The 12,344-nt window shown below is 36.4% G+C and overlaps 1 protein-coding gene and 1 non-coding gene across 6 annotated transcripts in view; both read left to right on the forward strand.

Annotated features, from left to right (window-relative positions):
- Positions 1-12,344, forward strand: part of Itpr (Inositol 1,4,5,-trisphosphate receptor) — a 160,406-nt gene that overhangs the window by 72,845 nt on the left and 75,217 nt on the right. The window lies entirely within an intron of this gene.
- TRNAT-UGU (transfer RNA threonine (anticodon UGU)) lies at positions 3,211-3,283 on the forward strand. The gene has a single exon. It is a non-coding gene; the product is annotated as a tRNA-Thr (tRNA).

Here is a 12,344-nt window from a genome sequence, read left to right on the forward strand (position 1 = left end):
ACGTATAAATAAATACTCACTTTCTATTATTTTGAGAGAAATCTTACTCAATTTTGAGTTAGTCTCATCTGCCGTGTACGACGTCTAACGATGTGACAAACGTCACATCCCCAGACAATCTTAAGCAACACGTATGGTAAGCTCTTTTATAACCTCGAAACCGCTCATCTTTCTGTGTTCTCTCGATAGTCATAGCAAGCGCGTACGTGATTTGTTAATTGCGGCCTAAAAGTTTGATATATTTTCAATAGTTTACTAATGATAAATTACTATAATCTTTATACTCTACACATCAAACATAAATTCTGATTCAAAAGGACAGGAAGTGAATTTAAATCCATAAATAAATGACCAAGTTATAAGTGTTTAAAACCTGACACTATTTCGTTACACAATTCTTTGATTTGTACCCCACAAAGACGCAGTCCTACGTCAAAATCATGAAAAGAACGATACATACGCAATACAATTACTATAAATCCTTACTTGAGGGTAATTCTGATCAACGTGCAGCACATTTTATCACTTATGTGAAATTCAGAAACTGTTGAAATCATTGAAACGAAATTATTTTCCTGGAGAATTATTAAAATTCCACAATGTAATGTTTCCCGGTTTTTGCTGGCGAAAATAAAATTTCGACCTTTTCCCGGTTATCCAGGTTTTCCTGATTGACTTGCCAACCTGACTTCACATTGCTTGTGACTTAGAGCAAGCAAGCTTATGTTCCGTAGATTGCGAAGTGTAGTTATTGACTTTCTAGAGCTGGTACAAGAATTTCAAAAATACTTATCCGAGACATAAAAAACTGTTTTCATTGCTTAAAAATATCAATTGTATTACTACTACATGGTATTTCAAGCATATTGCTTATAGTATATTAGCTTTTCGCCTGCTTTCAACTTAGTGTTCTTTGAAGCACATCCACATTTTAATTGAGAGCTTTTTAAATATGCCCAAGGAAGTCGAGAAACTTTCCACCCCGAAAAATTAATAGACCTGACGGAAATCGAACCCAGTGATAATTTTCAGAAAATTATAAAGAGAGTTCCAAGGAAATTATTAGGAGCATTTCAAAGAATTAATGGACATTCTGAGCAGAATTAAAAAAGCATTCGTATGCTAATTCCATGTGAATTTCAGGAAAATACTAAGTGCATGCTGAGGAGAACTCGAAGTGTTGTTTTCAAAAGTATTTTTCGGGGAATTGCTAGAATTATTAATAATATGAAGCCTCAGAACACCCTGGAGGTACCGCCTGGGATTGAACCCAGGCCTACTGGGGTGAGAGGTAATCACGCTTTCCACTACACAACCACAGGGAAGTAAAGACGTTGGTCCCCGGTTCATAAGTTGATGGGTCGATAGGTAGGGTCGAGGTGTGGGAGCTGCCCCCCTGGCATCGGTAACATTGGTGCTCAGCACGGAAAACAAACCAGGAAAAAAAAATCCAAGAGAAATTTTGGAAATACCGGACCTCGAATATTTATTAATATAATGGTATGTTAATTTTCCAATAAAATATACGGTTATTCTCCGGTTTCTCCCGGTTTTGCCGGTTCAGTGGCCACCCTGCTTTTCAACGCTAAGGTTGGACTTGATACCGATATCGCAAAAGCTTTCAGTACACAAACCAAAATAAGCTGTCTAGCTATGTAATAGGATGGACTACAATTGCTTCTAACTGCCAATGAAGTGGCAATGTATAAGTATATTTATAACAGACTAACATGATGGATGACCGATATTATCTTCCTACTTAGAGTGAGATATGTTATATCTACAATCATCACTCATTCCATTATAGCCAGCTATTTGAATGGAAGCCACTAGGAATCAGCTGGATCATGCATCAATCAGCAAAGCACATGTAGTCATTGAATGGATCGACACTAGCACTCGTGAATGCAGTCAAAGCCCTCTAGTTCTCACGATTTGTTAACATAACAGCTGAATAACTTTATTACCGGAGACGATAAGAGTAGATTGTACTGCTTTACAACCGTTCATAGGAGAAAATACTCACAACAGAAGTTTCGAGACAATGATCCTCAAAAGAAAATTCAAAGCAAGCCACCTACGTCTCGTCAAATAGAGTTTATTGTTCGCTCTGGTAATCTAATTCCATCAGTGCCCTTTTCTTTCGCAAACACGTTTCACATCGTCGCGTTTTAGGTGGTTGAATATCAATAGGTAGCCTAGTAGTGATAAAACACAGTTTTCGTACGGAAAAGCTCGCTTTTGTAAAACATTTTTTGCGTCTCGCTCTTTGATACCACATGGCGGCCTTACAGCATCTTCTCTTCTTTCCACACTGATGTTAGGTATAAGAACACGTTGCAGCTAACGCTCTTTAGACTGGCTTGTAAAATAGTGAAGCAAGCTAATACTCGTTCCATTTTACGAAACAGCCTACAGTTCATGCCCTAGATTTTGTCTCCCCCGGTGTAGTTGAGGTTGTCGTCGTTTCTGCGCTCAAACGCGCCCAATGTTCCACAGTGAAATTCCATCCCAGGGTTCCATTTTCATGAATAATTGATACACAAAGGTAATTCGATAAATCAACTGCTGCACACTGTAATTTTGTCGTCAATGCGCCAAAGTTTTTGTCGTTTTAACCAACTTTTGCAATAGCTCCCACAAGGTTGCGATGAATTACACGTCTGAATTTGGTTGATCTAGATTTCGAATGAAGCGCACGCATTTGTCTTTCGCAGAAGGGTTCTGTTATTAACTTTTTTTTATTGGGCGCACTTGGTGCTTACTCAAGGTAAATTGAATGTTTCGAACTCCAATTTATCAGCAAGATAAATATTGAGCCGTTTTATATTTTTCCTCGGTCTGGTTCTGTTTTCAGTTCAAAGTACCTTCAACCGTCTCATCCAGAGCAGTGCGCACAACAGCCAGTGTGGGATCTGGTTCTGTTTCATCTAGAGGCAAGCAGCAATGGGAATTGCTGCTGTTTTTGTTGGTATGATTCATGCAATTCTACGCAACCGGTATGATTTCAAAGAGTGCAAAGGAAAACGGAAAGAAACAGCTGAATTAATACTAACGTTCCGTAGCAGTTGTATAAGATACCATCTTTGCGAGTGAATGAAAATGAATGGTCTATGGCAATCGGGGTAGCTATATAAGCAGGGGCTGGAAATGATGATGATGATAATGGAGAAAACGAAACTGCCATTGAGAGCTGGCATTTTCCGTGAAGCCTCTTTAGCTCAGTAGGCAGAGCGCTGGTCTTGTAAACCAGCGGTCGTGAGTTCGATTCTCATAGGAGGCAAGCGGATATGTTTTTTTTCGACACACATACATGACAGAAACAATATTGTAGTTGTTGCGTTGCTTCAGAACTACTTAGGTTATGTAGTTGTTTTTTTTTTTAATAGAATGTATTTAGGGGATATGTCTCTAATATTGGCCTATGGATCTAAGATTGGGCCCATCGCTAAAAATCTGCTATTTATCAATTTTATCTAGATGAACGCGTTATTGGGACGTTACTAATGGATATTTTTGGTTGCTATTGAAAATTTAGTCGATTGCTGAATTTATGTATGGGCCCAAATTAGGGACACTTAGGCCGACATTACCTGCATTTCCCCTATCACACAAATTTGTATTTATAAAAAAATACGCATCGAGTTTACTTCCATCATTTCACTTTTATTCGCCATGCTCTTTCCAGTCGAATGTGAAATAGATTTCGTAAAACGGGGTGAAGTTGATCACAACACAAACCGTTTAATTTTCGTTTCTCAGCAATCCATTTTTATGATAGGGAAAATGGATGTAATGTCGGCCTAAATGTCCCTAATTTGGGCTTACATGGAAATTCAGCAATCGACTAAATGTTCAATAGCGATCAAAAATATCCATTAGTACCGTCCCAATGACGCCTTCATCTAGATAAATTTGATAAATAGCAGATTTTTAGCGATGGGCCCAATTTTAGATCCATAGGCCAACATTAGAGCCATTTCCCATATGAAAATTTTTTCCTAACAATCGATGCAATTCACCGTTCCAAATGTACAATTTTGTGGAAGTGATAAAATATGCAACTTTTAACTCAAAATTATATTTTAATTCATCGTCAACTTTGACTATATGTTTAGTATTACTTCTGCGTGAAGTCAACGATTTACATAGTTGAAGATGCTAATGAAAGCGAGCTATGACAACTTTAGGATGGTACAAATCGCTTTTATCATCTCTCTTTACCTAACTCCCCCTTTGGAGAGGGATGCTGAGGGGTGTGTCCCCCCCGCCACCACTGGCAAAAAGAGATGATCTCCGACCCGCTCAAGTACCGATGACGATGTGTTTGAAACAGTTCTACCGATTTTTACCGTATTCCAGTTGTTATTTGAAGGAAGGCATCCAGTCGTAGGTTTGGAAATTGTAGCTATTGTTACCTCCACCACGGTATGGGACAATTTAAGACTTTATCATTTTTCAACTGTTGCAATGATAATTAAAACTATCACCGATTGCCTGCGAAAAGCGATTTCCCTAACACAGATTTCAAAGTTGAAATCCACCCGGTCTCACCGAATGGTGTTTATTCAATCACCACGTGGTGAGTGGTGGCGTTCTGCAGTACACAACGGAAGGCTCCCTGCAAGCAGCTAACTTTAAAGGCTGCCCACAACCGCTGATCGGATTCAGTTCCAATCACCGTGTGTGGTGGTGTCCGGTCGTCGGCATCAGCAGCAGCAGCAACAGTGCGTTTGGTGCGTGGCGTTGAACATTTTCTCCAGTACACAACGAAAGGTTGCCTGTAAGCAACGAACTAAAGCCTACATGAGCATCCATAGAAGGAGGAAGAAGCCGCACCGCTATTGATCGGAATCAGTAGCTCTTCGTGAGTCGCTGTGGGTCATCTATGTCAAGCGCGTCATACTAAAAAGTGTAAACAGAGAGAACCCCGCTCAAATTCCTATTCCTATACAAAAAACAAGCTCCTACTGCAGTTAACAAATAAAATTTATTATATAAGACCACGTAGTCCTACGTCAGTATTGCCTACAACCCCATAGGGCTGTCCCTTGTAGTTTTTAACTATTTTGCGACAAAATATGCAGCTTTTTCCCAAGTTGTGGTTTGTTGAAATTTTTGCACTAGATTTTTCTACAGCAAACACAAATGAAGTATAACTTCAGAAAATTGCATTGCAGAAAAACCTGCATGACCAACTTCACACAAGAATTGAAAAATTTGAGAACTCAACAATTGTAGGAACTTTGAAGAAGTTCTGAGGAATGAAAGGAAATTATGAGAATTTCAGTAAAGCTCCATAAACAAACTGCGGGAACATAATGGAAGTTAACACACTGAAATTATGGGAAACTTACTGGAAGCCATAGCGGTTCTTTTAACATTCTAAAATTTTCAGAAAGTTTTATGAAGTTCCTAGAATGTAAATGTTAAGTAAACTTGAGAAATATAAAAACCTTGAGGGGTTTTGCGCAAATTTAAAAAAATCTAAGCACCTCAGAAAAGCTAGATCTAGAGATCTTTGGGGAATTTCAGATCTTAAGAGCAGTTCCCATGACTTTAGTTCAGACTTTTTAGAGCAGTTTAAATATCTATAATCGTAAATTAAGGAAAATTTTACAACCCTCAAGATGTTTCGAGAATTCCAGGGAAGTACCAGGGACCATCAGATAATTTATGAAAATTTCATAAATATTTCAGGAACTTCACAGAAGTCCAAAGAATTTCAGGGAGATTTAACTTCAATAGAATTTAAAGCTTTAGGGAAGCTTCGAGAACATCAAGACAGATCAGAGAATCAAGGGCAGTTCAAATAATTTAAAGAAAATTGTAGAAACCTTAAAGAATTTCCGGAAACTTCAACAAAGCTCCGATAGAACTTCGATGAGAACTTAAGTGAAAATCGTAAAACTATACTAATTATTTCATTCTAATTCCATGAAAATTACGGGAGCACAAAAGTTCCAGAAATTTAGAAAAACTTCGAAAACTTCACAGAAGGACAGTGGTATTCAGAAACGTTTCGAGAACTTCATAGGAAAAATTTAGGAAGTTCTCAGAATAATCCATTTCATATTCAACGGAAATTTCGATGAAGCTATCCTCCGAATTCAATTTTCTTTTAGTTTTTATCGAAATTACCTTGAAATTCTCCACAATAAGACACCCTTTGGAAAGATTATCAGAATATTCATTGAATTAATTTCAGATTTCCTTTTGAAACTCACTGCTTCCCTAAGAATTCTACTCACATTGAAAGTCTCATAAGAATTCATTGGCATTTTTACTCACAATTTCCTTAGATTTCTTCTCATAATTTGTTTGGAAAACTCTCCTGAATTTATTTTCCAAATTCCTTTGAATTGTAATCCTTCTTTTAGTATTTTCAAAAAATTCCAAGGACTTATGCTCCGAATTTGTTTTCTTCCACACACTTTATGAAATTATTCTCAGAATGTCCTTGGAATTTTCCTTTGAAGTTCACAGGAGTTGTGCTCCTCAGAAATTCCTAATAGTTTTCAATAAAATTTATTTTTAATTCAATTCAGAGTCACTTTTTAGTCACTATTTTTACAACTATCAGTCACTATTTAGTCTTCAACATGGTCACTAAAATCACTATTTTTGACAGCAGTGATGGCTACCAGCCCTGTCTTTGGAAAAGTTTTTCAAATGAAAAAGACTTATTGAATCGTGTAAATCACACTAGTATACTTTTTAACTTCTTATTATATTAAACTTACGACTTCAACTAGATAGAAGATAGCGGTCTTGGAGAAAGTTGCTCAGAATTCACTCACTATGTGACGCTAGTTTGCAATTTGACATCTTATGGCTTGCATTAACTTGACAGTACGACTAGATAGAAGTTTACTGTATTCAGTTCTGAATGACAAGACCTATCGTATCTCACTCGAAAAAAATCACTTACTAAAGTGCAATTGGATACTAATGGCTTGCTTAAGTCGACACCTCGACTAGATAGAACGTTACTGTCAACACGACCCATTCTATAGTGGACAGCTCAGTTCTAAGTTCTCACACCAGACCTGGCGAGTATGCGATTTGACCAATAATTACTTGCTTTATCTTGAAAGTTCAACTAGATGGATGGTTTCTGTTTTGACAAAGTTGATCAGTTTTATAAGACCTATTGTATGGTGACCAGTTTAGTTGAACATTTCTTCACCAGTGTACGTACTCACTTGCTACCTTTGGCCTAGTTGTTCAGATGCACAAAACCTATTGTACGGTGCACATTCATAATTCTGTCACCAGGTAAGTAAAGGTGCCTTTGAAATATTAATTTTTTAAATCGAAATTTTGATAATTTCTGCTTATTACGTCCCAACTGGAACTTTTATTTTGTCTTCAACTTTCTTTTTATTTGCTGTTTTGCGAATGCCGTCGTTAATTGTGAAATTGAGGTTCCATGAAGGTAACGTATAGGCTTGTAACGTATTGATTTGTCAGAATTCAAATTTGCAACTTTCATGGCATTCATCAGCGAAAGAAAGCCGGACAAAGACTTGTCAAAATGGTACCATAATGTTTGCAAATTCAAATACACCCCTTATCCTTGTGTAAACGAGGATAGATCTCACACAAATATGTTAATATCAAACAATTTAATTTACGTTAAATATATTTAATTACAGCATTCGCTATTTGATAGATTATTGTTTGAACACAGATAAAGGACAAACTCACATGTGATTCAGTATACCTGTCATAATGTTGCAACATTAAAATGTAATAATATGGTGTGACGTACTCATATGTATTATATAAACATTATCAGTAGGTACCTGAAAATTGGTTGTACAATGTACATGTTTAGAACCTAATTTTGAATGGGATATGAACTGAATTTTTAAATATGAAAATTGAATTTAATTAAGAATATTGAATGTCCCCTAATCTAAAACCTTTGAAGTGGATGTTTGTTAATTTAGAATAAAATTTATGAATCAATAATTTTGAAATTATTAACTAAATTATTAAGCAAAAATAATATCGTAGTCCTACGTTCATAATGCGGTCGTGCTGTGCGAAAGCGTTGATTGCAGGATCGAGTGAAAATTGATAGTTGTCCAGTGTATTTACATGTAGAACAAATCAATCCCCGCTTTTAACATAATTGTGATACTGTTATTGAGATAGAGATAATTACCACGACTCACTCACTGATTTTAGATCTTATCGTTCAGTCGGTGAGAACGTTTTTCATATTCTTTCAGTTTCTCGCCTGTTTCGTTCTACTGCTGCTGTCAGTTCTGAGTCAATTAGCAGTTATCTTGTTGGTAGAATCAACACTTTTTCAGTTACCTTTTGTTATCCAATAATAGTCGTCGCAATACTTTCTGATCCGAAAGTAGACAAAAATTAATTCCTGCGCTACGGTTGAACCGCAGAGTTGTTTTCGCTCAGGCCAGAAAAGGATAAAGATTGGTGCTTTTCAATGTTCTGTATGATATTCTACTGTTAAATGCAGCGCTATATTACATTCAAAATGATCAATTTTTGTGTTCACTGGCCTAGCGAAAGGAATCTGGGGATTATATTTGGCGCATCGGTCTACTTTGGTGCAAAATGCTTAATATTTAAAACTTCAAATTTGGTTTGCAAGAACTAGATTTTAGGAATCTTTTAATAATCTATACAGAAATCTTAAAAAAAAAATCACATAAGTATCAACATTTAACGGGGCTCAATAAACTGCAGTAATTCGAAATGCTTATTTAAAAAAAAAAAAAAATTATCAACAATTTATTAGATTTTAAAATTCTGTTGGAATTCAAATTATGCAAAATCCTTTTTGATTTAATTTTTGTTAGGTAATCCGGTTTGAATTTCTAATCAAGAAAAATTTATGGAAATTCACATAATTGCCAATGACGTTGATAGAAGCTTTTTAATGAATTTATTTATTGTTTATAAGTCAACAGGTAAAATGTTTACTCTCATGACACTTATTCTACAACTAAATACAAATCAAACAAATAACATAAATTAACATAAAACTGCGCTAACCTAAAACACCGGTGAAACACGGGACATGCTTCGCAAAGTTTCTTGAAAGCCATAGTTAGTTCTTGCCGGAGGGATGGTGAGAACTGTATGCAACCGAACGCAGCGGATAAGTCTGTATAAATAGCGTCTACTTGTTGACCATTTTCTATTTGGCTAATCACGAACGAAGTGAAGCAAGTCAAATTAGTTGTCGTCGAACGGTTAGGCATAAATCCGTACCGATCCTGCGAAATATAGTGTCCGTAGCGCTGAACCAGCTTATGAAGAACGATCACCTCAAACAGCTTAGAAGTAGTGCTCAACGCAGCTATGCCCCGATAGTTCGAAACAATCCGCTTGCAGCCTTTCTTGAAAAGTGGCAAAACATACGACTGCTTCCAGCAGTTCGGGAAAAAAACTAAACCAGTAGCCAAAGATAGGTTGAACACTCTTGCTAGTGGCGTTGCAAGTGTATCCGCACAGCATTTAAGGACAAGCGATGGAATGCCATCCGGACCACATCCCGTGGAGGATTTTGGTTCCTTTCCTGCTGGTATAACCATATCGTTAGTGATAAAGAACTGCAGCCCAGAGGCAGAAAGTCTAGGAACACTCCTGGTGGCGACGGCTACTACCTGCAGGTCGATGTGTTCGCGTTGCTGAATTGAGAGCGGTACAGGTCGGCGATGTCAGTGGTGGAATCAGCTTCGAACAATCCGTTGGTCATCGTAGATGGCAATCCAAATTCCTTCCGTTGGTCATTGACGTAGCGCCAAAAACTTCTAGGATTTGTCTTGCGGCGGCTTTGCAGATGATCCTGATAAGCGTTGTACAAACAATTATAGAGTTGGTTGTATCCAGTATTCGCCACCATATATCTTGTTCTCGTGGAGTCCGTGCGATAATTGCTATGTCGTCTGAGAGCTGCCCACTTCACAGTCTTAAGATGCTTGAGGTCAGCATTTGGCCAGGCTAGCTTAGCCTGCTCCAGAGCTGGTAGCGAGTCACTTGGTCTCTTTTTTCAAGCCAGTCACTAAAAAGTCTCCTTTTTTAAGATCACTAAAGTCACTTTTTCTTGTAATCAGTCACTATTTTCAACTTTTTTAGCGTGAATCTTTAGGGTGTCTGCTCATTTTTCTAAATAAAATTACCTCAGTTTTCCAGGTTTCTCCAGAACTTCACGGCTTATAATAAGAAAGCTATTTTTTAATGCGTTAAAAATATGCTTTTATTTTGATACCTAGATCAAAAACAACAGAAAATAGCCCAAACGTGTTTCAGACATGGCAATCAATTTTAAAGAAACAGTTTTACAATCAAATCCATTGAATGTTGAAGTTGAATTTAACACGCTAGATGGAACTTTCTGGATGCTTTAGGAACCTTAAAGCGGTTCTTTTTACATCTGAAAATTTTCAGAAACTCTTATGAAGTTCCTAGAATTTCAGAGAACTTTACGAGTGTCAAGTGAACTTAAAAAATATAGAAAACTTGAGGGGTATTGTGCAATTGTTTAAGAAGTTCTAAGCACCTCAGAAAACCTAGATCTAGAGTTTCTAAAGGAAGCTCAGATCTTAATATTTATCAATTGATTTGAAAGCGTTAGAGAAGCTTAGGGAACATCAAACAGATCAGAGAATCAAAGGGGAATTCAAATAATTTCAAGGTAATTGTAGAAGCCTTAAAGAAGTTCCGAGAAACTCAGAGAATTTCCGGAAACTTCAGCAAAGCTCCGAGAGAATTTCCGGAACGTGAAGAAAATTATATGAACATCCAGAAAACGTGTGAGTACATTAAAGGTGTTTCATCATGGAGATTTCAAGAACTTAAAAAATGCGAAAATTTAGCTAAGTTGATTAGACAACATCAACGAAGTTCCATTAATTAAAAAAAAATCGAGAACTTTTAGCAAGCAGCGTTATCTTCAAGAAATTCCAGAGAACTTCTAATAAATTTAGATATTTGTAGATAGTTTCATGATATTCAGCGAAGTTCCGAGTGCTTCGAGGACGATCAGATAGCTTCAGAATAATCTCATTAACTTAAGCAAATTTGCAGCGACTTTCAAGGAATTCCAAGAATTCTACGATTGATACGAAATCGTCTGGGAATTATGAATGTATACTAGAAAATTTGCCGGATTTTTAAACAAATTTGGCAAACTTCAGGTAAGCATAGATAAGTTCAGGGAAAATTAGTGAGCGTTTATTATGGTTATAATACTTAAGGAAAATTGTTGAAACTTCAAGGCAAATCAATTAATTTCAGTAAAATTGCGGTTTCTTAAAAGATACTGATAAATTCAGGGCAGTCTAGAGAACTTTCGAGAAATTCAGTAATCGTTTTGGCAGTTTTAATAACACCAAAAAAGTCTAGACTATTGAAGAAGTTTTAAATTAGTATCTATAGTTGAAGGGAAGTTTCATGAACTTCAGAAAAATCTTGAGAACTTCAGTGAAAATCATATAACTATATTAATTATTTCGTTCTAATTCCATGAAAATTGCGGGAGCACAAAAGTTCCAGAAATTTAGAAAAACTTAGAAAAAAATTCGAGAACTTCATAAAAATCTATGGAGCTTAAGGGGAGATCCGCGGACTTCAGGATTTTTTATAAACAATAACAAAATGCGGGAGCATTTGAAAGAAGTTTATTTAGCTCCGAAAATTGGAGGAATTTCAGGGGGAGGTCAGTTCCATTAGTTTCAGCAAATTAGTTGGAAATTTATAGCAGTTCCCATATTATCAGATAACTTCAGAGACGTTAAAAAGTTAATTGAGGTCTTCGCATAAGTTCACTAAAGCTTAAACATTTTTAGGGCGGTTCAATTAAATTCAGCGCAGTACAACATTCTTCTTGAAAACTGCAAAAACTTAAGAGAAGTTTTGAGAAGTCCAGAAAAGAACGAGAACCTCAGAGCAGTTCCGTTAACATTAGAGAAGTCACATCAATTTTAAACGAGATTAGAGAACTTCAGCGAATTGTTAAACCTTTACAGGAGATCCATGATCGTTAGAAAAATTGAGGAAACTTTAGGAAGTCCTATAAAGTTCAGGGAAGTTTAACAATGTTATGAGAAGTATTGTGAGCATCAGACTAGTTTCTCAAACTACAAAAGCACTTCAAGGCAGTTTCATTAACTTCAGGAAAAATTTGGGAACTTTCAAGTAGTTCTGAAGTCCTCAGAATTGTCCATTCCATATTCAACGGAGATTTTCATTGAAATATTCCTCAAGATTTCGATGAAGCTATCCGAAGAATTCACTTTACTTTTAATTTTCCTCAGAATTACCTTGAAATTCTTCACAATAAGAAACTCTTTGGAAAGATT

This window comes from Ochlerotatus camptorhynchus, unplaced genomic scaffold, assembly GCF_037179485.1.
Source record: "Ochlerotatus camptorhynchus isolate MF236.1 unplaced genomic scaffold, CSIRO-AGI_Acam_v1.1 ptg000434l, whole genome shotgun sequence".
NCBI classification, from domain to species: domain Eukaryota; kingdom Metazoa; phylum Arthropoda; class Insecta; order Diptera; family Culicidae; genus Ochlerotatus; species Ochlerotatus camptorhynchus.